We start from the raw sequence: 15,212 nt of genomic DNA, 5'->3' as shown, positions 1-15,212 counted from the left end.
ATTCAAACTTGAAATACTTATTCCTCATCATCATCCACATCATCTGACATAAGGGCCATAACTCTGGCACCAATATTTCATGAATTATCCCCCCTTTTCACTTAGATTTTCAGGTTAAAGTTTTGATGCACTTTCACTCTATCTCTGTTATTACTGAATGGATTTGATTCAAACTTAAAATAGTTGTTCAACATCATCACCCACATCATATGACACAAGGTGCATAACTCTGGCACCATTTTTTCATGAATTATTCCCCCTTTTTACTTAGAATTTTAGGTTAAAGTTTTGGTGCACTTTCACTCTACCTCTGTCATTACCGAATGGATTTGATTCAAACTTAAAATAGTTGTTCAGCATCATCACCCACATCATATGACACAAGATGCATAACTCTGGCACAATTTTTCATGAATTATTCCCCTTTTTACTTAGAATTTTAGGTTAAAATTTTGATGCACTTTCACTCTGTCTCTGTTATTACTGAATGGATTTGATTCAGACTTAAAATAGCTGTTCAACATCATCACCCACACCATATGATGCAAGGTGCATAAATCTGGCACCAATTTTTCATTAATTATTCCCCCTTTTTACTTAGAATTTTAGGTTAAAGTTTTGATGCACTTTCACTCTGTCTCTGTTATTACTGAACGGATTTGATTCAAACTTAAAATAGTTGTTCAACATCATCACCCACACTATATGACACAAGCTGCATAACTCTGGCACCAATATTTAATGAATTATGCCCCTTTTTGCTTAGGATATACATACATAGTGTTTTGATACATTTTATCTTTACCTCTCTTATTACTTTAAGTTGATATTTTTGACATAGACTCAGGCTATTGTGCAATATCTTCATCCACAATTGGAGTCATTAAACACTCCAGTGACAGCTCTAGTTTCCTCAGATGTGCCCAGTTTCACTATCCAGCATCGAAATAGTCGAGCGCGCTGTCTCCTGTGACAGCTCTTGTATGGTGTTTCGGCCAGGATTTGAAAAGGGCAGGGTGCTACTGGTGGAAAGGGCACTTGCGAGGAGCAGGGGGAGAGTGTGGGAGGGGGTATCCTCCTCCCACAGGGGAGGTTTGGGGGATCTCCCCCTTGAAAATTTTGAAAAAACAGAAGGCTAGCGAAGGCCTTAGATGCATTTTCAGCATTAACTATTGTCTTTTATGTGATCCTGTTTTGACTGGAATCATTGTGTGTCATGTACAAACATAATTATCTGTCAGAGTGAAACTACAGTTTCATTGGTGTGTTTGGTTGTTGTCATATATGTCCTAGACCTCCACTTGTTAATCATCATACTGTATATATGTAGGCAAGACTACATAACTAGGACAAGGACTTAAGCTCTGTTATGGCCACTTTTAACTCCACTATTCTGAGAAAAGGGGTGCTATTCTACTCACCCCAGCTTTGGCGTCGGCGTGACATTTCTTGGTTTTTCGGCAACTTTTGTTAGCTCACCTGAGCCAAAGGCTCATGGTGAGCTTTTGTTACCGCTCAATGTCTGTCGTGGGTCATGCGTCCGTCAACAATTTCTAAAAAAATCTTCTTCTTGAAAACCACTGGGCAGAATTACACCAAACTTCACAGGAATGATCCTTTGGTGGCCTTCTTTCAAAATTGTTCAAAGAATTGAATTCCATGCAGAACTCTGGTTGCCATGGCAACCGAAAGGAAAAACTTTAAAAATCTTCTTGTCCAAAACCACAGGGCCTAGGGCTTTGATATCTGGTATGTAGCATCATCTAGTGGTCCTCTTCCAAAATTGTTCAAATTATCCCCCTAGGGTCAAATATGGCCCCGCCACTGGGGTCACATGGTTTATATAGACTTATATAGGGAAAACTTTCAAAATCTTCTTGTACAAAAACCACATGGCCTAGGGCTTTGATATTTGGTGTGTAGCATCATCTAGTGGTCCTCTACCAAGATTGTTCAAATTATCCCCCTAGGGTCAAATCTGACCCCGCCCCGGGGGTCACATGGTTTATATAGAGTTATATAGGGAAAACTTTGAAAATCTTCTTGTACAAAACCACATGGCCTAGGGCTTTGATATTTAGTAGGTAGCATCATCTAGTGGTCCTCTACCAAGATTGTTCAAATAATCCCCCTAGAATCAAATATGGCCCCGCCCCGGGGGTCGCAAGTTTTACATAGACTTATATAGGAAAAAAAGTTTAAAAATCTTCTTGTCTGAAACCACAACTCTTAGACCTTTGATATTTGGTTTGTAGCATTGTCTTATGGTCCTCAACCAAAATTGTTCAAATTGTAGCCCTGGGTTGAAAAGAGGCCCTGTCCTGGGGGTCCCAAGTTTTATATAGACTTATAAAGGAAAAAGCTTTAAAAATCTTCTTGTCAGAAACCATATGACCTAGGCTTTTGATATTTGGTATGATGCATTGTCTAGTAGTCCTCTACCAAAATTGTTCAAATTGTGCCCCTGGGGTTTAAAGAGGCCCCGCCCTGGGGTCACTTAGTTATTATGTGAGTTATATAGGAAAAATATTTAAAAAATAATCTGATCCTATTTCCAGGACTATTTTATTATAACTACCTGATGACCTCAAGTAATATGATGTCACTTGATTGTGACCTTGACCTACTGACCTACTTTCTTGTTGTTTTAAGATACAGCCTTGAAATATTGATGACTTAACACAGTTTTGCACACAAATCGTAAAACTGAATTTCATTGACCATGAATGTGCCCGGCTGACTTTCTTAATATTTTATCATCAGTTTGACATTTGAAACATGTAGCTCATATTACTCGGGTGAGCGATCCAGAGTCATCGTGACCCTCTTGTTGTACCCCCCGACAACAAAGTTGTAAGGGGGTGTATACTGGTTTCAGGTTGTCTGTCTGTCTGTCTGTCCGTAGACGCAATCTTGTGCGCACCATCTCTCCTTTTCCCCTTGACAGAATTTAATGAAACTTCACACAAGTGATCAGTACCAACAGTAGTTGTGCATGGGGCATGTTAGGTTCTTTTAGAAAAAAAATTTGCAGAGTTATGGGACTTTGTTTTTTTGTTACTATACTATATACATAGACACAATCTTCTGCGCACCATCTCTCCTCATCCCCTTGACACAATTTAATGAAACTTCACACAAGTGATCAGTACCAACAGTATTTGTGCATGGGGTATGTAAGGTTCTTTTAGAAAAAAAATTTGCAGAGTTATGGGACTTTGTTTTTTTGTTACTATACTATATACATAGACACAATCTTGTGCGCACCATCTCTCCTCATCCCCTTCACACAATTTAATGAAACTTCACACAAGTGATCAGTAACAACAGTAGTTGTGCATGGGGCATGTTAGGTTCTTTCAGAAAAAAAATTTGCAGAGTTATGGGACTTTGTTAGCTCACCTGAGCACAAAGTGCTCAGGGTGAGGTATTGTGATCGCTCACCGTCCGGCGTCCGTCCGTCTGTCCGTCCGTCCGTCCGTCCGTTGTACGTCCGTCCGTCGTCAGTCCACACTTTCCTTTAAACAATATCTCCTCCTAAACCAACAGGCCAATTTTGATGAAACTTCACAGGGATGTTCCTTGGCTGGCCCCCTTTCAAAATTGTTCAAAAAATTGAATTCCATGCAGAACACTGGTTGCCATGGCAACCGAAAGGAAAAACTTTAAAAATCTTCTTCTCAAAAACCAGAAGCCCTAGAGCTTAGATATTTGGTGTGAAGCATTGCCTAGTGGACCTCTACCAAATTTATTCAAATCATGACCCCGGGATCAAAATTGACCCCGCCCCAGGGGTCACTTGATTTTACATAAGAAAATCTTAAAAAATCTTCTTCTCAAAAACCAGAAGCCTTAGAGCTTAGATATTTGACATGTTGACATGTAGCATTGCCTAGTGGACCTCTACTAAAATTGTTCAAATCATGACCCCGGGGTCAAAATTGACCCCGCCCCAGGGGTTACTTGATTTTACATAGGAAAATCTTCAAAAAAATTCTAAAAATAAACCAGAAGGCCTAGAGCTTAGTATTTCACATGTAGCATTGCCTAGTGGACCTCTACAAAATTTGTTCAAATCATGGCCCCCGGGATCAAAATTGACCCCGCCCCAGGGGTCACTTGATTTTACATAGGAAAATATTTAAAAAATCTTCTTCTCAAAAACCAGAAGCCTTAGAGCTTAGATATTTGACATGTAGCATTGCCTAATGGACCTCTACTAAAGTTGTTCAAATTATGACCCAGGGGTCAAAATTGACCCCGCCCTAGGGGTCACTTGACTTTACATAGGAAAATCTTCAAAGTTTTCTAAAAATAAACCAGAAGGCCTAGAGCTTAGATATTTCACATGTAGCATTACCTAGTGGACCTCTACAAAATTTGTTCATATCATGACCCCCTGGGTCAAAATTGACCCGGCCCCAGGGGTCACTTGATTTTACATAGGAAAATCTTCAAAATTTTTCTAAAAATAAACTAGAAGGCCTAGAGACTAGATATTTGACATGTAGCATTGCCTAGTAGACCTCTACAAAATTTGTTCAAACCTTGTCCCCCGGGTCAAAATTGACTCCGCCCTAGGGGTCACTTGATTTTACATAGGAAAATCTTTAAAAAAAATTCTAAAAATAAACCAGAAGGCCTAGATCTTAGATATTTGACATGTAGCATTGCCTATTAGACTTTTACAAAGTTTATTCAAATCATGACCCCTGGGGTTAAATTGACCCTGCCCCATGGGGTTACTTTATCAAAATTTTCTAAAAAATAAACCAGAAGAGCTTAGATATTTGACATGTAGCATTGCCTAGTGGACCTCTACAAAAAGTTTTCAAATCTTGTTTTTAAAGTTACTTAAAGAAAATTTCAACTATATTTTCTCATAATTCTTTTGATTGATTTCTATTATGATCTTTTGGCCTTGAAGACTTGTCCTTAAGTGCAGTGATAACAGGTGAGAGATATAGGGCCATCATGGCCCTCTTGTTTTTTTGTTACTATACTATATACATAGACACAGTCTTGTGCGCACCATCTCTCCTCATCCCCTTCACACAATTTAATGAAACTTCACACAAGTGATCAGTAACAACAGTAGTTGTGCATGGGGCATGTTAGGTTCTTTCAGCGACAAAAATTGCACAGTTATGGGACTTTGTTTCTTGTTAACATACTATGTACATACAGTCTGCATATGCAATCTTGTGCGTGCCTATAATCTACCAAACCCTTGCACACAATTTAATGAAACTTCACACAAGTGATCAGTACCAACCCTAGTTGTGCATGGTGCATGTTACATTCTTTTAGATAAATATTCTGCATAGTTATGGGACTTTGTTTTTTGTTACTATACTGTATACATACAGTCTATATACATACAGTCCACATAATTATGCAATCTTGTGTGCGTCAAATTGCAATGTACTGTGTCAGTGCATGCGGGGGGTACATTCATCACCTTTAGTGATAGCTCTAGTTTTTACTATCATATCTTTGTTACTGTTGCTTGTTTCTTACTGTAACTTAACATAAACATTGTCCAGCATACAAACAAAGTATGTGCAGGGGCTGGGCCCATTATACCAAAGGTCAAGGTCAACAAGCTGTTATACTTAGGTTAGTTTTAAGGTTAAAGTTTTTCGGCAACCTTTGTTTTTCTGTCATATTTTTGTAACTATTGCTTATATCGTACTGTAATTTCACATAAACATTGTCCAGCATACAAACAAAGCATGTGCAGGGGCTGGCCCCATTATACCCTAGGTCAAGGTCATCAAAGTGTTATACTTAGGTTATTGTTAAGGTTAAAGTTTTTTGGCAATCTTTGTTTTTCTGTCATATCTTTGTTATATTGCTTCTTACTGTAACTTCACATAAACATTGTCTAGGATACAAACAAAGTATTTGCAGGGGCTGCAGGGCCTATTATATCAAAGGTCAAGGTCACCAAGGTGTTATACTTGGAATTATTTTCATATTCATTTTTAGCTTGACTATTCGAAGAATAGGGGAGCTATCCTACTTGCCTCGGCGTTGGCATGAGCATTAGCAATGAGCGTGAGTGTCACACAAATATTAAAGTTTGCGTACCACCTAGTCCATTGAGATATTGCTTTGATATTTTAAATATTTTTTTTACCATCATGACCCCAGTCTGTAAAAAGGAGGAGGCAACTCTATCAAACATTTTGACTGAATTATGGCCCCTTTTCAACTTAGAATATGCTTATTGTAATGTTAAAGTTTGCGTACCACCCCAAATATTTTCAAAGTCCATTGAGATATTGCTTTCATATTTTGCATACTTGTTTCCCATTATGACCCCAGTCTGTAAAAAGGAGGAGGCAACTCTATCAAGCATTTTGATTGAATTATGGCCCCTTTGCGACTTAGAATATGCTTATTGTAATGTTAAAGTTTTACTCATAGCTTATATTATACTATCAAGCACTGAGAATAGTCAAGCGCGCTGTCAACTGACAGCTCTTGTTGAAAACTTTGTTTATAGACATATCTTTGGTACTTTAAAAGATAATGATTTGAAATTAAAAACAGTTCTTTATAATCATCCTGTGCATGTGTGGTTACAATTTCCATAACTCTAATTGTATTTTTGACAGAATTATGCCCCTTTCATACTTAAAAGTTTTTTGGCAATCTTTGTTTTCTTGATATAACTTTTGTACAATATAAGATAATGACTTGAAACTTAAAATGTATCTTTATCATCATCATCTGCATGTGTGGTAATAGCCCGTGCAAAAACAGGCCAGGAAATCCTGGGATTATCCTGGGATATCTCAGGAGAAATTCCTGCCATTTTCCTGGGATATCCTGGGATATCTCAAGATTTTTCACGCCGGTAATTGGAACAGGATTTATTCCTGCACATTCCTGGACAATCCTGTATAAGCAGGAAATGCCAGGATGTAAAAAATAACATTTTGAGGGCCAGGAGATCCCAGGATATCCTGGGAAGCCAAGATTGAAAAAGTGTCCTGGGGCCAGGATATCCTGGAATTTCCTGGAATGTAGATGGAGTACCAGGACCAGGAAATCCCAGGAAGCCAGGATGGTAGAGTGTCCTGGGGCCAGGATATCCTGGGATTTCTTGGCAAGTAGAAGGAATCCTGGGGCCAGGACATCCAAGGTTATCCTGGGTGCAGGACTTTACCTTAAATAATTGTTAGAAATAATCAGTCCTTGTGTCTCATTTGGAAAGAATTAAGTTTTTGTAGCTTTAAGATTATTATTAGACTGAAATGAGATCCTAAAGACAAATACAGGTTGTAAGCTTTCCTTTCTTTTTGGGTGAATTCATATAATAGGTATCTCACAAACACTGACAACTGTATAAACAAAAATTAATGTAATAAAAAATGTCAAATGTTAAATGTTATTTTTATACTTAAATATGATCATATTTGACAGGTTGTATTGTTTTTTGTTGTTTTTTTTCCAATTGGCATAATTCAACATCTCTTTTCATACTCCAATTCATTTCATCAACTGCTGAATGTAATTAACCTTTGCCTGACCAGCTTCAGCCTATCCCTCATTATATTTAGGCACCCATGTAATTAAGTCAGTGGTTCAAATTTATTTATATAACAATCACCTAAAATATATACATTAGATAAACTCTTGTTACAGAAGCATAATTATCTATCCTTCACATATACCTGAACAAAAAATACCTGTGACCAGGTAAAAGATTAATTAAGACACTGAGGGGAATAAAGATGGTATTTTAGTCTATATTTTTTTTTCTGGTCCTGTGACATTACAGGTTTGAATTTCATTTAAAATTAGAAAGTTTAATGTTCTTACCTGATATCCTTCTTAAACTTAAGCATTTTTAGAGATTCCAGTTAAAATATTTTGCTCCATTCCATCATCCATGTGCCAGCAACAACATGAACAAAGCACTTCCTGTTTACATTCAAATTTTTTTTGGCACATGTATAACAGCTTCAGAAGCCTTCATTTTTAGCCCACCATCATCAGATGGTGGGCTATTAAAATCACTCTGCGTCCGTGGTCCGTCTGTCCGTCATTCCGTCCGTCCGTCCGTCCGTCCGTTAACAATTTCTCGTTATCGCATCTCCTCAGAAACTACTGGGGGGGATTTTGACCAAACTTTGTCAGAATGATGTATTGGTACCCTAGTTGTGTCCCCCTGAAAATCAGACTGGTTCAACAATTTATGAGTGAGTTATGGCCCTTTGTTTATTTCTATAATTTACATAGATTTATATAGGGAAAAACTTTGAAAACCTTCTTGTCCAAAACCACAGAGCCTAGGGCTTTGATATTTGGTATGAAGTATTATCTAGTGGTCCTCTACCAAGATGATTCAAATTATTTCTCTGGGGTCAAATATGGCCCCGCCCTGGGGGTCACATGGTTTATATAGACTTGTATAGAGAAAAACTTTGAAAAACCTCTTGTCCAAAACTACAGGGCCTAGGGCTTTGATATTTTGTATGTGACATCATCTAGTGGTCTTCAACTAAGATTATTCAAATTATACCCCTAGGGTCAAATATGGCCCCACCCTGGGGGTCATATGGTTTACATAGACTTATATAGGGAAAAACTTTGAAAATCTTCTTGTCAAACCACAAAGCCTAGGGCTTTGATACTTGTAATGTAGCATCATCTAGTGGTTCTCTACCAAGTTTGTTCGAATTATCCCCCTAGGGTCAAATATGGCCCCGCCCCGGGGGTCACATGGTTCATGTAGACTTATATAGGGAAAAGCTTTTAAAATCTTCTTGTCAATAACTACAACATTCAAATTTGGACATGTATATTTTTGAGTGGCAAGATGAACCTTGACATGAGTTGACCTTGATTTTGACCTAGTGACCTACTTTCACATTTCTGTAGCTACAGCCTTCAAATTTGGACCACATGCATAGTTTTGTGCACTTGAAAAAACTTTGACCTTGATTTTGACCTAGTGACCTACTTTCACATTTTTGAAGGTACAGGTATCAAATTTGGACCATATGCATAGTTCCGTGTTTCAAAATGAAATTTGACATTGATTTTGACCTAGTGACCTACTTTCACATTTTTGAAGGTACAGTCTTCAAATTTGGACCAAATGCATAGTTTTGTGTTCCGAAATGAAATTTGACCTTGATTTTGACCCAGTGACCTACTTTCTCATTTCTCAAGCTACAGCCTTCAAATTTGGACCACATACATGGTTTTATGTACCGAAACAAACTTTGACCTTTACATTGACCTAGTGACCTACTTTCACATTTTTGAAGGTACAGGCTTCAAATTTGGACCACATGCATAGTTCTGTATTCTGAAATAAAATTTGACCTTGATTTTGACCTAGTGACCTACTTTTACATTTCTCAAGCTACAGCCTTCAAATTCGGACCACATGCATAATTTTGTGTACCGAAATGAAATTTGACCTTAAGATTGACCTAGTGACCTACTTTCACATTTCTGTAGCTACAGGCTTCAAATTTAGACCACATGCATAGGATTGTGTACCGAAACAAACTTTGACCTTGACATTGACCTAGTGACCTACTTTCACATTTTTGAAGGTACAGGCTTCAGATTTGGACCACATGCATAGATTTGTGTTCTGAAGTGAAATTTGACCCTTGATTTTGACCTAGTGACCTACTTACACATTTCTCAAGCTAAGCCTTCAAATTTGGACCACTTGCATAGTTTTGTGTACCAAATTAAACTTTGACCTTAAGATTGATCTAGTGACCTACTTTCACATTTCTCAAGCTACAGCTTTCGAATTTGGACCACATGCACAGTGTTGTGTACGGAAATGAAATTTGACCTTGAGCTAGTCAGTAAGTCTTGAAATTTGGAACACTCCAAAATGGCACATTGGTGGGCGCCAAGATCACTCTGTGATCTCTTGTCATTGGTTTCTATCTTGATGCAGGATTTCTCAGGATATCCTGGGATTTCCTGCATAAAGAAAATTATGATTTACATTTGTTACAGCTTATTGAATCTTATTTGAAGAAGTCCTGGCTTGTCCTGCCTGTTCCTCAATCAATCCTGGCTTTTCCTGTCTTAAGCTGAGCTCTTAAAAGATCACGTAGGATATCCCAGGATATCTCAGGATTTACCTGGGATATCCTGGCCTCCAGGATTTATTTCTGCATGGGAATGCCCATAACTCTGATTTGTATTTTTGACCAAATTATGCCTCTTTCTTACTTAATTTTTTGACAAAACTTTGTTTTCTTGACATAACTTCAGTACTATATAAGATAACAACTTGAAACTCAAAGTATAATTATCTTAATACCATCATCATCAGTACCCCTTCCATACTTTACCTTTAACACCTCTGAGTAGTAGGGTCCTGTTATATTTTGGAGAATCTTCTTTTTAAAGAAGAGGTGTCATATTGAGACATAAATTCATTTTACTATCAAATCGCTGAATAGTGGAGCGTGCTGTCTTACGGACAGCTCTTGTTTGACATAGAAGTTAGTTAAGTTTGGCATACCATTCCATATTTTATCTTAACTGTTTGATACATGGCTTTGAAACTTTGAACACTTGCTTACCATCATAGGCACGCATTGCCTTTAATAGGGTTATTATAACAGTAGCTTGTTCTGGGATGCTGTATTCGGCTTGTGTGGATTTTTGCTAGATTTGATTTCATGTGGCGTGCAATTGTGCCAAGTGTGATCCGACCTTGCAAAATCCACGAGAGCCAAATACAAAATCCCAGATCTAGCTACTGTTATAATGACCCTTTTATTATATACCTCTATCTTTTTGTTTGTTGTTCGGTTATTTAACATGTTTAACGGATTCTTCAATATTTACAGGTATATAAAAATGGAACTAAGTGGAGTTTTTATGTGTGCTATTTATAGAACTGTGTCAGGTCATGCATATTAATGAAAGTAGTCCGACTGCATACAATACCAAACTGTTAAGGTACAATACAGAATTTAACCTTTAGCCTGCTGGTGGCAAGTGATTCTGCCTTTGCGACCAGTGCAGACCAAGATCAGCCTGCACATCCGTGCAGGCTGATCATGGTCTGCACTGGTCGCTATTCAGACAGTAAATTTTCAGTGGACACCCCTTTGAATAATAAATGGTATTGCCCAAGTTCAATGATGGACCAGTCCATTTTAGAAATTTAGCAGGCTAAGGGTTAAAGGGCACGTTATATGGACTTTTGTTCTGTCTGTTCATATTTAATTGTGAAATACAAGCTGAGTTTTTTACAGAATTTATATAAGTATATAATAAAGTGCAAGACCTATCCAGATCTGCAAATACAGGTACATGATTTGTCTTATCTATATCTCTTCTTTTGTCTGAAAATCTTTGGTAATATTTTGACCCCATATTTCCATCAATTCTTTGAATGTTAGTTGAGCCACTATCAACAAGGTATGCCTCCTGAGTGCAGACTAAAACTACTTGAACAGCATAGTGGTTTGTGGATTTCTTTTATGAAAGTTTAACAAAGTTGGTTGTTTTATCTTGTACTAAATCTAATCATATTAATAACTTTAGATAAGAATTTTTTCACTTTTAAGTAATTATCAGCAAACTGGTCTATCTACACTCAGCATTACTATAGGTCCAAGTGCACACAGTCTTATTTTGCATTACAAAATGGATAAAATTCAGATAGTCTTATTTGCTAATTAAAAAATCTGTAATTGGAAGATTTTATTTGTAATTTTTTCTAAAATGTTTGTTGAAATAATAATATGGAAAAAGGTGATTTTGTGAAAAGCTGTCAGATAGACAATGAAATTAATCATCATTATTAAATTTTTAATGATAGTTTTCAATTTTTTTGCTATAATCTTTATATTTGATATTACCGTCTTTGCAGTGGTGATCAAAGTAAGACATTATTACAACTCATTTATTATAAATAACAAAAAATAGGGTTTATAGGACATATTAAATGAAAAAAGTGACAGGGCTTTCATATGGGCAATGATGGATTCAGTCACAGCGTTAAATTATAAGAAGTCTTCATGAAACCTTGGACAAAGGAAACAATCTATAGACAACACAAATCGTTTTATTTATTTCATTTGTCTGATCATCCTTTTGTCAGTCATAGAAGATAGATCCTATATTTACTGTCGAAGTACAAAAAATCATATGATATAAGGCATAAAAAATAGTTTGTTTCTGAATACCCTAAACTTTTGGCCCAACCCTAAATGTTTTTATGTCTTTGGAGAATTTTTTTCTCAACTTTTTAACAAAGAACTGCACTTATGGGCAGTTATTTTCTCCCTCACTTCGTTCGTCCGAAAATAAATTATTTCTTTCCTTTACTATATAACTAATACCAAACAAACAGCTTAACACAAAATAGATTTAAAAGATGGTGGTTTACTACTGTTCATAACAAATCAATAGCACAATAACACAATACAACAATGGAACGCCTTCAAAATATATATACTAGTAGTCAGAAATATCTTAATTCTTTCTAAATATGCATGTACTTAAGCAATCAATATGCCAAAGGAAACATAACATATACCGGACTATTTATGAACATATGCAATAAGGCAGAATACAGAATGGACAGTTCATATGTAATACGACAAATACTTGTCACATTATCTTAATCTTTACGCATTTTGTTTTTAATTTCATCTAAAAACTACCCAGAAAGACAGGTTAATCGTATGCTGCGAGCCGGCTGCCCCAACCCTAACTCTTTTCTAATTTTTATAATATTTTTATATATGAGGGGGGAGGTAGGGAGAATCCGAGGCTCTGACCAGCGAAAAGGCTCTCTCCACCCCCTGCTTTCCGAGTATTTACTAACAACAGTGTTTGTAGAAGATAAATTAAATGTGCCAAACAGAACAAAAACAATATGAAAAAACTGGATAATGTCTGTGAACTGTCATCCAGTTATAAATCGATGAATTTCTTACAGAAATATTTCAGTTAATATGATTTTTACAGAATTATAAATGACATTAAGACCATCTCCTCATATTTCTGCAAATACTATGCCAGGATTTGGCGAACCTGCGTGTTATCGCTTTGTGTAGTAAACCTTGAATGAACTATAGCCCGCGCTAACTCATGAAAACTTCGTGCGTAAATTTAAACCAAATTTAACTAAAAAACAAGAAAGAACCATAAAGTACCAAAAAGAAAAAGATATGATATAGTAGTCGCAACTTGACCGCGATGGTTGACCTTGATTATTCATGTTGATTATTTCATTGTAGAAATCAAGGGTGCTTAGGGCAGCCGTGTATACTTATATGGAATTAGTTTGCATACAGTGCAGTATCAAAGTATATATACTTACATTTGATCAGTTAAAACTTTCCAATACACTTATTTATATTAACACAAATTTATATTTTAAAAAGTCACTCTGAAGTTATCAGACACGAGCTGTATAATTATATAAAAATACTCTTCATTTCATTATCATTCTTGTCTCAATGGCATCAATAACTAATCTTATGGTTGATTATTTAAAGTGTTGCAATAAACTGAAATATGACAGGATTACATTATAACATGCTGAACACAACTAATTCTGCCTTTGTGACCAGTGCAGATCAAGATCAGCCTTGATGTTGATCTGCACTGTTCACCATTCAGTTAGTATTCTTTTGGTATGCACCCCTTTTAGCAGTTAATGGTACTGTCTGACTTGAAAAGTGGACAAGTTCATTAAAGAAATTTAGGAGGGTAAGGGATAACATTATGTATTGTCTTACATTGTTGTTATCCCCGACGAAAGTCGGAGGGATATAGTTGTGGCGTTGTCCGTCCGGAGCCATATCTAGGAAATGGTTGGGAATATTTATTTAAAACTTCATATACATGTTCACCACTATGAGTTCTTGCGGCCCGTCAAGTTTCAGTCAGATTGCCCAAGTAACACCAGAGTTATGGCCCTTAGAAGTTTCTAGTGTTAACTATATAGGGTACTAAATATGGCAATTTCTGCATCATAACTTTTGATATATTTGACCTAGAACTATGAAACTTAAACAGAATTTAGATCACCATAATGTGATTGTGTACACACAATTTTGTTCGGATTTATTTGTAAATTAAGAGTTATTGCCCTTTAATTGTATAAAAATCCACATATTTGTACATAACAAACTTACCATTTGGTAGAATTTCATTAAATTTCTTTCATTCTTTTCCATGAACATTTATTGTAAACATGTGAAGTTGTGTACCCACACCTGGTCACCCCCTTACCTTGATCACACCCCCCCCCCTTCCCCACCCCCCCCCCCCACACCCCAAAAAAAAAAAAAAATCCTTATTTTAGATTTTTTTCAAACAAACTAGATATGGCAATTTCTGCATCATAACTTTTGATATATTTGACCTTGAACTATGAAACTTTAACAGAATTTAGAGCTCTATAATGTGGTTGTGCACACACAATTTCGTACGGATTTCTTATGTAACTTCAGAGTTATTGCCCTTTAATTGTCTAAAAATCCACATATTTGTACATAACAAACTGACCATTTGGCAGAATTTCATTAAATTTCTTTCATTCTTTTCTGTGAACATTTATTATAAACATGTGAAGTTGCGCACCCACACCTGTTCACCCACTTGCCTTGGTCACACACCCCCCCCCCTCCCCCCCCCCCCCCCAAAAATATTTTTTTTTTTTTCATTTCTTATTTTAGATTTTTTTCAAACCTTCCATGATTATTTATTAACATGCAAGTTGTACCATCCCCACCTCACTCCTCCACCCAGTCATGCCCACCACTGATCATGCATCCTCTGCCCCCCCCCCCCCCCCCACTCACCTTCACCCTTTTACTCTTTTTTTTTTTCCATTTTTAATTTTCCATCAATATTTATAATCAACATGTGAAAGTTTGTTTCCTCTCCCATTTCCCCGCTCCCCCACCCTCTAAAAAAATAAATATATACATATATCTATTTCCATTCCTTTTTCATTTTTTTTTTTCAATGTTCAAACCTTCAACATGTTAAGTTGTGACTGCACAAACCTTGCCCTCAGCCATGTTCAAGATATCTTACCTGTGTTCTCTTAAGGACATCTATTCTTTTAAGTTCAAATGTACATGTTAAACAGCAACACCTGGTGCCAAACCACTCAAAGACAATATTTCGTTCCAGTTAAACTTCAAGCTCACATTTCAGTTAACTGCATTTAATTTTAAAAG

This window comes from Mercenaria mercenaria, unplaced genomic scaffold, assembly GCF_021730395.1.
Source record: "Mercenaria mercenaria strain notata unplaced genomic scaffold, MADL_Memer_1 contig_730, whole genome shotgun sequence".
NCBI classification, from domain to species: domain Eukaryota; kingdom Metazoa; phylum Mollusca; class Bivalvia; order Venerida; family Veneridae; genus Mercenaria; species Mercenaria mercenaria.
Note: the sequence above shows the minus strand (reverse complement) of the source record.